Source organism: Vespa velutina, chromosome 4, assembly GCF_912470025.1.
Source record: "Vespa velutina chromosome 4, iVesVel2.1, whole genome shotgun sequence".
NCBI lineage: Eukaryota > Metazoa > Arthropoda > Insecta > Hymenoptera > Vespidae > Vespa > Vespa velutina.
Window position 1 is genome coordinate 4,080,913 of NC_062191.1, and position 16,004 is coordinate 4,096,916.

At 38.1% G+C, this 16,004-nt stretch overlaps 1 long non-coding RNA gene across 1 annotated transcript in view; it reads right to left on the reverse strand.

The window, feature by feature from the left end:
* LOC124948467 overlaps positions 1-15,360 on the reverse strand; it is a 65,742-nt gene extending 50,382 nt beyond the window's left edge. The window contains exon 1 of the long non-coding RNA XR_007100745.1: positions 14,395-15,360. This is a non-coding gene — a long non-coding RNA (uncharacterized LOC124948467). The remainder of the gene's footprint in view (positions 1-14,394) is intronic.
* Between the last annotated feature and the right edge of the window lie 644 nt (positions 15,361-16,004).

The following is a 16,004-nucleotide window of genomic DNA, read 5'->3' on the forward strand; positions in this document are numbered from 1 at the left end:
GTTTAAAAAAATTTATTCGTAAGAAAATGATTTAACAATCGGTATGAGAAAAGCATTGAAACGTTAATAACGACGAAGTGCGATACGAGGGATACTTACCTCTACCTGTTATATTCGATATTAAAACGGTGAAAGCGGTAAAGCAGCAATCAAAATTTAATTCAAAAGGAAAAATCAATTTGAACGATAATCGATGTTACCTGGAAGAAAACACTCGTTCTCGATGGGAGAGCAACTCCTGGTTGCTTTCGTTTGAAAGACCGACGTAATGATCGAAGCAATTAGGTGGTGAATTTGACGAGCGATAAATATCGCAATTGGTCGAGAAGAAGGCTCGTTATGGATACAAAAATATGTGTGTGTGTGTGTGTGTGTGTGTGTGTGTGTCTCTCTCTCTCTCTCTCTCTCTCTCTCTTTCTTTGTCGAAGTACACAGTGCTTACCGAAATTTGGTGGTGATGGAAGGAAGGGGGTGAGAGGAATACAGGAATGATACTTTGATGAAGGGGTCGACGGTAGGAGATGTCAGGTGTTGGTACGCTGCCGACTCTAATTAAAAAGCCGTGTCGGCGGCATCACGGAGGACACAGAACGTATACCCCCACCATGTTCCCTCTCTCCTTCTCTGTCTATCTCGATCTCTCTCTCTTTTTCTCTCTCTCTCTCTTTTTCTCTCTCTCTCTTTTTCTCTCTTTCAGGTCTTTTTTTCCATTTTTCGAATGGCCGCCTGTCCCACACGCTTACGTAATACCAACAAGCTGCATTCCCCTTTCGCGCCTCGCCACACCCTTGCATTCGTGGCAACGAGTACTCGTGTGGTGTTGCGTTCGCATGTTGGTGCTTTCACAATAATTCTCCATGCCTTTCGCAATTCGGACACAATAAAAACGCGGACTAGACAGTTTGGCGGACAAGTGTGATGAAAGAGCTTTCGCAATTTTTACTAGTATCGTATGGGCTAGCTCTCTCTCTCCCTTCCTCTCTCTTTCTCTCTCTCATCTATGTTGTCTTTGTTCATATTCCGAGGTATGATGAGCTTCGGAGATTTCCTCGAAATAGTCTGATTAGAAATAAAATCTTATTCATTTCGAAATGATTCAGATTCATATTCCACTTCTCCCTCCCTCTCTCTCTCTCTCTCTCTCTCTCTCAGTCTTTCTCAGTCTCCTTCTCTCTCTTCAATTCTATCAATTTTAAATCAAATCAAAATCTTTGAATTCCTTTATAATTTTCTCTTAACTATTACATACGTAATAATAGTTACATATTTTAAACGAGATAAAATGAATAAAAGCAGAATGAGTTAATCAAGATGAAAACGAACTATTAACCGAACTAACGTAGATAAAGCATTTAAGTACAAGTTGACCTCGAGAAAGAGAGTTTGATCGCGTCGAAGGGAGAAGGGATATATCACGAGAGAGAAGAAAAGAAAAGAAAAGAAAAGAAAAGGAAAGGAAAGAAAAGGAAAAAAAAAAGTAAAGAGCGATAGAAGAAGAAGGAGGAAGGAAGATGGACGCGGAGACCGCGCCATGTCGAGCCGACATGAGTGACATCCCCTTAACGACATGCCCTTCCAATCCGTTGTACCGACCCCTTAAACTGAACTGAATTGAACGCCACCCCTACCAGATCCACGCGGCAACACAGCCCAGAACGCGGAGACCTACTCGTATTATCCACAGTGACAGGATGGTGGAGTTATTAATGGCCGCGACAGTGACAAATGACGAACTGTCGGCGCAAGCAAGACTGATATCATGGCGGCCTTCGTTCCTCTCTTCTCTCTCTCTCTCTCTCTCTCTCTCTCTCTCCGCGTAGCCCTCCCTTCACTCCCTATACATCGCTTTCTCTCTTGTCTTCCCTTCTATTCCCTTCGCTTCACTCTCTCTCTTTCTCTCTTTCTCTCTCTCTCTCTATATATATATTTCTCTCTCTCTCTCTTTCTCTCTCTCTCTCTTTCTCTCTCGTTTCGTTTCCTCGCAAACCTTGTTCTTGCTTTCTCCGTTCATCCCCCCCGTCCTCGATTCGACCTTCTCTCTATCTCTCTCACTCTTATTCCCTCGCTCTTTCAGCAGCCGCGAGAACCTTCCGTGCCTTCGGATATCTTAGCGTATCCGAATACGTGGGAATAACAGAAACGATAAACCCACTATTTCTTTGAGTGCTATCAATGATCGAGACTTTCCTTTGGATAAAGGGTCGCTTTCGATCATTGATAATATTAGGACACGATGGACCGAAGGAGTCTCTATTAGGAATAAACGAAATATATATCGTGGAGTACATATACCATTTATATTCCTATATGTTTCGATCGAGTCCGACGTCTTGAGTTTGATAAAAAAAAAAAAAAAAAAAAAAAAAAAAAAAAAAAAAAAATGAAATAAAAAAAAAGAAATTCATAAAATAAAATACCAAGTTTTTCTTTTTTTAATTTCTATCAGACAGATTTCTAATCATTTACATATACATACATACAAATACACATAAACACATACATACATAGTAACGAGAATAAAAATTATATAATACTTAATCGTATAATTTGTAATTGATCAGAAAAGAAAAGCGGGTCATCGACATTGTAAGAATGATCGAACACCTTGACATCGATCATTTTTTTTTTACCATAGGTACTACCGAAAACTCGCGAAGGATTCATTAATAATCCCAAACTAGAGAGAGGACAGAAAGAGTGAGAGAGGGCGATTAAGCTGCGAGCTGCTTTAAAGAGGAAGGTCTCCGAAAAAGTGAAGAAAGAAAAAAAGAGAAGGCAAAGAAACTCTCTTTTTCTCTCTCTCTCTCTCTCTCTCTCACTCTATCTATCTATCTCTATCTCTGTCTCTCTCTTTCTCTCTTATGAGCGTTCACGAGCGACAAAATAAAACCGCGCGCTGTGTACAAAATCAAAATAAATATATTTACAGATTATCCACGGCAATAACTCATGCGCGGTTTGAATGGGCGGCAGGGGGTCTCTTTTGGAAGGCGCTCTCTGCTTCGTACCTTTCCTTACCCCTCTACACCATGACTCCGACTTCGGACTGCTTTGTATTCCGCGTTACACGCTCGCTACTCCCCCTTCCTCCATCTTTTTTCCTCCTCTTCAACGTCCTCCCAAACCCTCTTTGATTTTCTCTCTCTCTCTCTCTCTCTCTCTCTCTCTCTATCTCTTTCGCTCTCTAGCTTTCTCGTCGGATCCCGTCTCTCCGAAAACCTTCATTTTATACGCGTTTCACCCTCCTCATCTTCCACCTCCTTCTCCTCTTTTTCGTTTTCGTCTGTCGTCTTTCGTCGTTCTTCTCCTTCTCTCCTTTTTCATTCTTCCTTTTCTTTCTTCTTCTTCTTCTTCTTCTTCTACTTTCTTCTTCTTCTTCTTCTTCTTTCTTCTTCTTCTTTCTTCTTCTTCTTCGTACTTAAGGCTTCGTACGTAAGACCGCTTGATCCACCCCTTTCCACCCCTCGTGGCCGCGTCAAGTTCTTTGATCCCTGTCGAGCGCTCAACTTCGAAGGATCACCGGCAAGATTTTCGAAAGAATTCATAACTTTGCCCGGGGACTTAGCAGCGAGGGAAAATCTCTCGGTCGTAGAACCGTACGCTTCGGGGACACTCGCTTCGTTTCGACGAGTTACGACAGCTCCTCGGGGGAGAAGGGCGTAGTAGGAGGAGGGGGTGGGATTGGGATGGAAGTTGGAAGAGGTCGAAGGGGTGAATTCTAACGCGATACGAGACGCGACTTTGGATGGAGGAATAATGATGAAGTTTTTCGCCAGAGATGTTCCATGAATCCGAATATTTATTCTTCTTCCTAGTATACTGATATAGATAGATAGATAGATAGATAGATAGATAGATAGATAGATAGATAGATAGATAGATGGATGAATGGATATTCCGAAAGTTTTCCAATCGAAAATGGTATTCTCCGTTCATCGTCTAGTTTTCTTTTTTTTCTTTTTCCCTTTTTTTTGGCGGAGTGGTGGGGGGGATTGGAGGTGGGATGGTGGGCGAGGGGAAATATCTGAGAAGGTTCGCGTCGCAGTAAGAGCACGGACGATTAATTCATTCGGCGGTGGCCTAAAAAGGGTGAGTTGAGGAAAGGAAACCGATATCTGCGACGTATCGATCGTTACTCCGAGTAAAATGGACCGGGAGCAAAGCAAACGATGGAAAGAAGATCGGAATAAAGAGAAAAAGAAGGAAAAGAGGGCGATCGTCGGAAAGAACTCGGCAAAAAGGAAGAGAAAAAGAAATATACTTGGAAAATAGAAAAAGAAAAATAAGAGAAAGAAGGAAAGAGGAAAAGAGAAGCAGAAACACGCGAGTCTGATCTGCTCATGAGCGTGGAAATCCCTCGTGGCAGCCTTGGGGTTCCGAAACATCAACGTGATTGCGTTCCTCGAGCGAAGGTATTCCATTACCGGGGTGAGCGGGTACCCTCATCTCTGTTTCACCCTCTCTAGCTACCCACCATTGAGCTATGTTACTCTCGATCTGGGCTCACGAAACCTTTCTCCTTCTTTCTACCTACCAGGATGCGTGAGTTTCTTCTTTCTCCGAAAGAACACGCCTTCTACTTTTCGATCGCCCTACATTCTACGACAAGATGCAGGGACATTTATTTGTAGAACTCGGTTAATCGAAAATCTTAGAGTATAGGGGATATTATACCATTAAAATCGTAAACAATACTATTACTCACCACAGATCATAGTTAATTATATACTTTTATATTTACTCTATAAATATATTATATAAACAATAATACGTTGTTATCTATATAGTATTATATATTTTCACTTATAGTTAAAATTATATTATATAATATAATAGTATTTATTTTGAATATTATTTGAAGAACATTTTTCCATTTAGCCTTATCTCAGACTATAACAACTATTTGTACATATATATGTATATATATATATGTGTGTGTGTGTGTGTGTGTGTTAGTATAAATATTTAAGTTCCACCAAGAAATAAAAATTCTAGTTTTAGGAGAGAAAATGAAGTTTAAAATCATATATTCCACCATCAGGACGCCATCGGTCTCTCTTGAAAGTTTCTGAAGCAACAAGAATTTCATCGAAATTCGAGTTTGCCCGATCGCATACCTAATGCGGTGGGCATCGTGAAGATGGAAGTTCCTTCTATCGAACGTAGGACGTTTTGTATCGTGTAATATAGACTAGCGCCAAGTTTAATCAGAAATCGCTATAGGAATGCCTGTTCTGGTTTCATTAACATTCCACAAATCCTGAAACAAATTCAATTACATCACCGATGTCGTAGCTAATGAATGTCACGAGGGTGGCCTGAAGTAAGGACCGGAAGGATCAGGCTCGACTCACCACCCGGATAATCGATAAGTCTCGAAAGTCGAGCCTCTTTCTGAAAGAACCCGTATCATCGGTAACTATTTTTTGGGGGAGACGATCGTGTTTCTTACCAGACGTTTGAAAAGAAAAGATGTTTACGTTATCTCTTCAGATAAATTACAAAGATCACCTATATACATATATATATACATGTACGTAAAGCATAGATAAGAGAAACTTACCACAATGGAGTCCATACTTTGAAAGTGTAATCATGCAAATGTCTTATCGTGCACTAAGGTAAGCTCATTTTATCAAGCATTAAATATACCTATAGAAGCTAAGAGAATCTAGAAGAGACGTACCTAAGTGTAGGTAAGTGTAAAAAAGTAAAGCTCGGTAAGGATTAAATTTTCACATGGTAGACGTATCAACGGTAGCCTACCATAGTCATAGTACGTGTGTCTACATACAACGAACCACGTATATATACAGATATGTATATATGTATGTACGTATGTATATATATATATATATATATATATATATATGTACGTAGCTACATGTACGCTCGTCTATGGTTCGTGCTGTTATCGTCGGCCTTGCAAGCTCGGTACATGGGCCATGTGATAGCTACGTACGTTAGCGTCGTACACGTACTAGCTAGTCTACGTAGAAACCCAGATTCCACGACACTGAGCAGCAGGATAGAAACGGTGTACCTGGTGGGAGGTTCCGGGGGAGAATGAAGAGGAGTAGGTGGAAGAGGAAGAAGGCATATAGACCGAGCAAGCGAGTGAGTGAGCGAGCGAGCGAGAGAGAGAGAGAGAGAGAGAGAGAGAGAGATAGAAAGAGAGAGTACGGGTAATAGGGTTTGCTGGGAGTGACGCGGGTCTAACCGAGCGGAATCACGAGCTCCCAGGAATCGAATCCATGCGTCACCCAGGCCTGCCAACACCATCTGCAGCTAGTTGGAGTTCCATCGAGAGAGCTTAACTTCCGGAGGCTACGGACTTTGGAAAAGTCACAAGCCATCCTGGATTACAGAGTGGCAAACCTAAATAAAATCGGTCCTGATCGTGGCGCTGTTTAACGAGTTACCGTAAACTTTGATAAATCGGCCATTGTTCCGTACGGCAAGTTCCGACTTAACGGTGATTAAATCGCAGCCACCGTGTATATCGATAGTAATCGAAGATACCATAGTATCTTCTTGATATCACAGTGTTTATCGTCGATGTAAATTCTAAATTCCACGAGGACATAACTAACGACTAGGTAGACTCGTTCGAATACCTCGAAATTTCAACGGAGATACGAGATATTAAGGGTTGGACGAATTGCCACGTGGGTATGACATTGGTCTTTGAAAAGGGCGGCTACCACGAATTCGTAAAGGGAGCGCGAGCGAGTGAAAATGTTGAGAGCGAGGATGCTCACGAGCGACGGAGAAGTCGGTGGCGAGCGCTAACAATTCCGTAGAAGCCCCTGGGCAAGCCGAAGCTACGTCTACGTCTCTCGTCCGCTCTCAGCGCTCTCTCGCGTAAATGATGGCGCCCAGCATTATCTATTGTGCGCCCATTCCATTTAATATTGTATTCCATAACGCAAACAAAGGTAAAATGCGAATTAATGTACTCGATTTATCACGCTTTTGTTGCGCGTCGGGACGCGAGCGAGCAACTCAGAACACCCAGCTTTGCCCCGCTCCTGTCTATCTCTCTCTCTCTCTCTCTCTCTCTCTCTCTCTCTCTTTTTCTATCTCTCCTTCTCACTCAAACACATTCTCTCGCGATCTCGTTCTTGCTTTCGTTGGTCCTCTAGTTCCTTTATCTCCTCCCTACTACTTGATCTTTGTTCTCGCTTGCACCACTTTGCGAGTTTCGACGGGAATGAAAAATGTGCCTTGTTTATACGGCACGATTCCTTTATCGTAGAATGCCGCTACTCCTTTTGCAATATACCTCGTAATTTTTAAGAATTAGATCCTCTTAATTGGCCAATAATACGTGGGGCAGGTGTACAAGAACTATCAGTTGTTGTATTTATAAATGTGAGTCATCCAGTATGACGATTTTCCTATTGTAGCTATTACTTTCAATTCCAATTGAAATTAATCGTCTATCGTTTTATCGGAAATTTTATTCGAAGAAAGAAACAGTACTGGCGTTGAGAAAATCAACTTAAAGCAATGTGGAGAAAACGAAGACACCGTGATCTTCTTTCGTGCCAGTTGAAAATCCAGAAAGAACATTTTTCTTTTCTCCGTGTTCACTGAGACTGTGACCGAAAGAGGATTGGGATTTGGGAACTAGCAGATGACGCTCTTTTCTCTATCTTTCCCTGCACCCTCCTCTTATCTCCGACTGAGGCATTCCCCTTCGCGAACTTCTCTTAGCAATCCACACGCATCGTCGATCGCTATACAATGCTCGATGCTAAACAATTGTTTTATATTTTAATAGAAATGTATATAGAAGAAACGTCGACAAAATATTATATCATATTTTATAACAAGTGATATCATTTTGATAACGATTTTCATTGTTTCAATGAAAATTTACGGATATAATTTTTGTAAAGAGAAACGAATATCTATCAAAATATTATCGGATTAACACGTTCGGTGAAAAATGAAAAATGAAAAATGAAAAAAAGTAAAAGAAAAAAATAAAAAAAAAAAAAAAAAAAAGAAAAAAAAAACAGAAAAAAAAAATAAAACGTTCTCTTGTTTCGCAACGTAACGTAATCAAGAACACCAGATATAACAAAAATATTTGTCTGATAGTACTACATGGTCGATGTAACAAAAAGGTGTAACGAAAATGGCGCTCACGTCGATTGGTCGAAACGTCGATGGACGTCCTGCTCGAGGCACGTCGTTTGACAAACGATCGGAGTATCACAAACACACGAGGAAATGAATGAGAACCGAGCGAATACGACTCGGCGAAAAGAGAAAGATAGAAAATGCTCGCAAACGGAACGAACAACGCGGAATTCGAGGGTGAAAGTGGGCGAGGCCTCAGGGTAAGGGGGTAGTTCGGCTAATGCGCGATGATTAAACTAACGGGTGCTACCAATCACCCTGCCACGAAAACCCTCTGATCTCTCTTCTCTATGTTCGAAACTGCCACGACCCATCTTCCGAGCGTCCATTTTTTTCTCACCCTTTTCTTCGATTTCTTGCTCACTCTCTCTCTCTCTCTATCTCTCTCTCTCTCTCTCTCTCTCTCTCTCTCTTTCTCTCTCTCTTAAGTCTGACATGTTTTCTACTTTCATCTATATCTCGTCAATTTGACCAAAGAAAAAAGAAATGAAAGAATACATTCAAGGAGGATTTTTACACTTTTGAAAGAGATATTATTATTACGAAACGCGTAAGAATTGATTGTACAAATTGAAAGATCAATTATACAATTTACAAATAACAAATTTATTTATAATAAATATTTAAATCATTTCAATAAGATTGTAATGTTTATTGACGTATAAATAATCATTCCTTCTTTATTTGGTTGAGTCCAATAATCATGGTACATTAATATTATAGAGTGGTGTTGTTATAGCTGGTACTACAAGTCACAGATTTATTTATGGGTCGTATTTGTTACCACCATGTAAATTCTTCACCAAAACGCAGGGGGAATACAGAAGCTCGGCTATGATCGCCCATGCTTCTTACTATAATGAACATATCCATTTAGCTGAAAATTTCAATGGAAGGGTAAGCAATAAAGTTTATTTGAAAAAGAAATTTCATTCGTCTACTTATATCCTTTTATTATCCATATGAGGAAATAATTTATTTTTAAAGTACGTCAACTCTAATATCTATTTCGATTGTATAAATTATGTTTCCTTTCGTAAAAATATATTTCTGATGTAAAATTTAATTAATATATTCCGTGTTTTTACAAAGCTAATAAATAACTAATAATAATTTTTATAACATAAATAACATAATACGTTTTAGCCCCAACGTTTCGGTAAAGCCTCATTAATTATTCGTTATGAATTCAATTTTGGAAATCACAAGAGGACATCGCGGAAATACAAAATGTATGCAAAGTAAAACAATAGGAATACCATGAAAATAATATAATTCCAACGAGAATTATGACAGAGTTATATTAATCTAATTAAAAATATAATTAAATGAATGGTTAAGTCCGTTCGAAATTACCTTCCTCATTCCAAAAATATTTTCTGTTCTCCGCGAACGTAGATTAATGCGTTTTGACATATTTTAAGGTATTGTGAATCGAAAATGAAACGTCGATACCACAATGGGCGTTCCCGTCGTTTATGGCACAAAGGTGTGTTTTGGAAAATGCTGCACGCTCTGTCGTGTCTATTGAGCACAAAGCTCGCGGAACCATTAATCAAAACAAATCAATAAGCCCGATACAAGAACTCATTAGGCTACTTCATTCATTTATCATTATTAGGGCTCGAAGCTCTGTTATGACGGACACTTTGAACTTTCAACGGAACAGATGGCTTTTGTCTCGTGCAACGAAACGTTCTTCGATTAATCAGAAAATTAAAATCTCATTAATTACATCGTACACATGAATGAGAGAGAATATCGTACCGAAAACACGCGAAACAATGTTAATATCGTCATTCGTTTTATTCGCTAATTATATTATAATAATTTATATACCTTTTAACCATGCTTCCACGCTGTATCATTAATCATGAAAAAGGAAAGAAATATAGGATCGATGTTATCGGATTTATGTTCAACGTTAATTCTATCGTAAGATATTTCTTTGGGAAATTAAACTTAAATAACAACAACAAAAATGAAAAGGAGAGAAAGCTTATCGCATCGATGGTAATTAAAACATGGCAATTATCAACCATTTTCGTTCTCGCCTCGCTTACGCTATCAACGATAAGAAAAATCAACGAGCAACACGAGGTTGAAAATTAAGATGTACCTACCAATCTTTTAAAAAAAAAAAATATATATATATATTTTTTTTAAAGATTGAATATGTAGATGAATATATATATATACATATACATATATATATATATATATATATATATATATATATATATATATATATATATGAAGATATACATATTCAAAGGACGTTAATAGAGTAACGATAACGACACAGTCCGTTGCACTTTTGCGTGTCTTCGCGAATTAACTCTAAGTAATGAACACATAGTTCGGAAGGCGAGAAAATATAATAATTGTTTACCGACGCCACGTAATTTTTCCCAGGTGCATTATGGTCCAGTTAATAACGGCTTTTCTTTTTCCATGGTGCGTCACTTCTCGCACTTCGCGTAAATTGTAGCCAATTGGTTACTCCCTTTTACATGCCAGCACGCATCCGTTCCTTTATCAAGGTCGAATTTTAAACGCTCAATCTCGATCGCATCGATCATCGATCCCTTTCCTCCGTAGATTTCAGTCTTTTTATATTGATCGTCGTACGTAAAAGAAAAGAAAAGAAAAGAAAAGGGAAAAAAAAAGAAGAGGAAAAAAAGGAAATAAAAAGAATAAAATTCTAAATCGGGATGTTGCCGTCAAAGCAGTTTCATTAAATTACAAGCTTGGATATTTAAGATTTAAATTCACGATAATTCGTAGCTTTCAAGGTCGAGAAGCTTGACGAAGAGCAAAGATGGGAAAAAAAAATTTGCTTGTATGAGTCAGACCACGATCGATCTTTTAAAAAGGAAAGAAAAAAAATAGATGGGGAGAAAAAGAGAGAGAGAGAGAGAGAGAGAGAGAGAGAGAGAGAGAGAGAGAGAATAAGGAAGAGAGCGTTTGGATCGACACGTACGCGTAGAGTTAAGAAAAACGTTTTCGTCGCGCGATGGCTTTCTCGTAGTATCCAAAGTCTCGCAACCACATCCGCAAACTCTGAAGCCGAACCGACATTTCCCCTTTTCTTCTTCCCCACAAAGACTACCGACGACCTTCGACATTCATCGTAACTGAAGCAGAGCGAATCCCAGCGATCGGGTTTTACGACGTCGAGGAGAGGACCGCAGGGTGCCACCGAGCCACAAAACTGAAAAATAGTACCTTCCTTTATTCTTTTTCTTCGTCTTTTTCTTCCTGCTAGAACCTTTTCCTCGTCTCTGTGTCTCTATCCCTATTCTTATCTTTCTCTCTTTCTCTCTTTCTTTCTCTCTCTCTCTCTTGTCTTCTGATTTTTCTTTAAAGGAAAAAAGAAGAAGCAATGGCCTTCGAGAGAAAAGTAGAGCTTACTCGACCCAAGAAGGATTCTGTTAAAAGGGGTTAAGGAATTATGCAAAAGAATCGTACAACAGATACCTGTTCCTTCGTTTCGTTTCGTTTCGTTTCGTTTTCTTTTTCTTGGTAAAGTTCTATGCTCGAATTCTCCTTCCTCCTTTTGTAATGGACGACATCTTCATGCTTTAATTTATGACTTGACACTGGATGGCTTCTTGCTCTCGATACGTAAATTTTAATAATACCCAAGGTCGCGACGAACGAGTCCTTTCAATGTATTACGTATAAGAAACTAACGTTACGTATATATGTTTTCATTTATCAATCCTTGTAAAGATTGTTTACGTTATTTCTACGACATATCTTGTCAAAAATAAATAAAATATTTCGTGGGATACGATCTCGTCTTTACTATTATCGATTATATTTCTTACTATAAACATATACTCACCTATCATCTTTCGAACTGTTCGCATCATCAAACACTCCTATATTCTTTCTGATTTTATTTCGATCTCGGCGAACACTTCGATCGATAAATAATAGACACTATTATTTATCTTTTGTCTGGCTCTTTCTCACCGAAGTGGTCGATTTCCTTCACGTTTTGATTTACTATCGACCGACCCAAAAGGCTTGCCCAATGAACTTTAGAGTTCTCGTTCTAAATACGCAAATTGTGAACGATTCAAGGTCGTACCAACACAGCGTAGACCCTTCTGTTCGATTTATGTACGAGAAACAAACTTTACCTGGATCAGTTTTAAGCAAAACGCGTTGGTGAACGGACATAACGTGATTCGTAGTCTTTTCGCAATTGATAAAACTTCACCCATAGAATGAACGATATCGTTTTCTATGTGAATTTGTTCTATACGAGTGAATTGTGCTAGTTGATAATATATTAAAACATTAATATGTTTTTATTACCTAACATATAACTAATTCTGCCATCTTACCCTACGATATTGCATTCATTGATATATATATATATTCAAGGTAGGAATAAGAAAATAAATAAGATAACAGAAAATACAAACATATTTTATAGAGAGAAAAATTATCGTATTACAACTTTTTACGATGATTTATTAATCACTTAAAGGAAATAAAGTTTCACGCACTAAAGTGTTTAAGTATATTTAACTATTTATCGGGCAAATAAAAATAAAATTCAAAACTCACGGAAGAATGTTGTTCAGATCAAATCGAGAAAAAACGAGGAAGAAGAGAAAGAGAAAGAGAAAATGAGAGAGAGAGAGAGAGAGAGAGAGAGAAAGAGAGGAATATCTCAACATTAATTCTATCACGAAGTAATTAAGGTAATTATCGACGTAAGCGACCCTTTTACCGTGAAGAGACGGGACGAATGGGAGGGTGGGGGGGAGGGGAGGGGAGGGGGAGGGGGGTAGAGGGAAACCACGAACGCAGTTAATTTTCAGTCGAAGTAGCAGCAAGCGATTAGAGTTCCGGCGTTAGGTACCGATAGTGCATCGATAATAGTCCACGATACCTATGGAACGCGTATGTACGCGCGTGATGTACGGGAAGTAATATTTTGGGTTGCGCGATATATCTCCCAGTAGCGGACAGCCTTGATGATGCGCTCCCGATATCGTGCCGTTATCGAAAACACTTTTAAATCCGCGACCGTTGCATCGCGCTCGTACCTACTCTTTACTCTGCCTCGGTGCGTTCAACGAACTTCGTTTTTATTTTTTTTTTTTTTTTTTTATTTTTTTCTCTTTTCCTTTTTTTTTTTTTTTTTTTTTTTTTTTTTTTATTTTTGGTTTCTCTTTTTTTTTTTATTTTTTATCTTCGATTAGAAAGCATTGCTGTCGTTACTCTTTCGTTTGCGGTGGTGGGAGGAAGGGGGAGTGGACGAGTGGAGGGGGGAGGGGGGAAACAAAAAAACGTTTTCGTACATTATTACATATATATTTTATAAGTGTTTATAAACGAAAAAAACGATAATAGATATGAATAGGATAAAACGATCGTAGTAATATCTTTTCGATAATGCTTGAAAGTGTGTAAAAGAAGAGAAAAGAGAAAAAAAAAGAAAGAAAGATAGAAAGAAAGAGAGGCAAAATAGAGAACGTTATAATTAATAGAAAAGAACAGGAAAAGAAAAAGAGAAGGGAAAAAAAGGAAAGAGAGAGAGAGAGAGAGAGAGAGAGAAAATTATAATTATGTAAAAACGTCTATCTCTAATTTCAAAAGTTTTCTCAATACACTTGATATTCATTATATCTATCGTATTCTCGTCACGTTAGAGACGTGCAATCATTCCTCTTGCACTCTTCGAAATTTCCTAACCACGTACGTACACTTGTTCGGTGCTGTCGAAAGGAAGAGATGAAATATCGTAGGTTCGATATCGGATTAGCAAATGGATCTATTCCGTGATAGCGATCTAAGCCAGCGAAGCGAATCGGTTGTAGAATTTTTTATCAAACTTCAAATCATACCTATCTACAAAGGTAACGAGAAATGGTCACGTCCTATAGTTAAATGCGAGGAATGTGATCAAGGTTTGCGCATTAACGATCCTAATGACGTTCATTAGCCATTCCATTTATAAAACTTATGTAGCTCTCGCGCTAACGTTCGGTTAAAGTTTTTCAAAGATTTCAACCGAGTAACTCGATTTAAAAGGATAACTCTGTAAGATCGAAAAGTACCGAGTTTCAGATTATGAAATTTTGGTGAAACGATTCTACCAATGTAATAACTGCTTTTGGAATGAAGTATAATATTTATGTAGCCATGGTCCATGACCGAAACGAGCGACTTAAATTACAACGCGAAAGCATAAGGCAATTAATAAATGTTTTGACATACTCTGTACACGGGGAGTCTTCATTCTTCGTACGGTGGAATTCATCTGTCGGCCCTTTTTGCGTGACTCTTCTTCTTCTTCTTCTTTTCATTCGTTTCTTTTCCTTTGATTTTTCTTTTTATTTTTCTTATTCCTTTTCTCGTCCTCTCTTCATCTTCTCCATATCCTTCGTCTTCTTCTTTTGCTCTCTCTCTCTCTCTCTCTCTCTCTCTCTCTCTCTCTCTCTCTCTCTCTCGAAGAAAAAGACACGGTTATCGCGGTGAAGCTCACTGTTATTCAGCCTTCGGGCATTATACGCGCGACGATGCGATAGCGGCGATAGTCATACTTATAATTAGAGGAGTCAGCCAAATGATTTATGACGCACACGTGGTACGCACTGCTTTCGTAAATCCTTTTCCTTCATCTCTCTCTCTCTCTCTCTCTCTCTCTCTCTCTTTTTCTCTTTCTCTTTCTCTTTCTCATTCTTTCTTCTTTCTTCCCTTTTGCCAGAAACATTTGTTGAGATGCTCCATCTTGATTAGTATTTTCATTTTTCAACTCTATATATGTGCGGACGACTTTCTTTCTAAGGAATATCATTCTTTAGTTCTCATAACACTCGCGAATGTTTCTATTTCGTTATAATGCGGTTGGTATTGTTAGCCGTCGGATGATGATGAAAGAAAAATATATCGAAATGTCTTTATATATCTTGTGTATGTTGAAATTAAAATATCTTGTTAAAGAATCTTAATATTTATTGTAATTCGTAACAAGTATAATGAATTGTTACGAATCTTATCGAATTATAAAATAATATAATTTCAAATATTAAAATAACGAATGAAAGAGATTTTGAAATAACATTCATATTGACATTCAAAAATATTTCAATAACGTTCAACGATAAAACATGTCCTCCTACATCGGAAAGTACAATTTATATAAATACATACCGATAAACTATGAATCAAATTAAACGTGTCTCATAAAACAATAATAAATCACAATAAATCCATGTAGTTATATATATATATATATATATATATATATATATATATATATATGTCATTAATAAAATGAAGATATAGATATAATAAATCAATGAACTTTCAACGAGTACTCTCCAATCTAGAAATTGTAACAGTAAAGGCGATTATTCTTTTTGTGTATTAAAAAATTAAATAATAAATACTTATGAATCACTTCGGAAGAAAACTCGTGAAATATTACAGCAGATCGATAGAAACATAAAATATAAGGTAAAATAAACCGGATTCGAGGGCGCCTCGAGCCGAAGAACTCGTCTCGGCCCAAAATGGCGTTCAACTGAACGTCGTCCGTCGGAACATGGCGACCGCTCGAATCAAAACCCAAACGATATTCTAACGTTGATTCGTTCATTCAAAGGAAATTTTTTTTTTTTTCTTATTTTTCTATGATAAATCATAACGTCATAGATCCGGAATTCCATCGAATACATTTCTACTAACGTAAATATTCGTTGTTCGAACTGACTTCTATTAATAAGCACTACGCACGATAGAAACGCAAAGAGTAGGCGCGTTTACATGGTGCGTTTTGACGGATTTTCGAGGACCACTCTCGTGGCTACGATTTAAACGGCCGA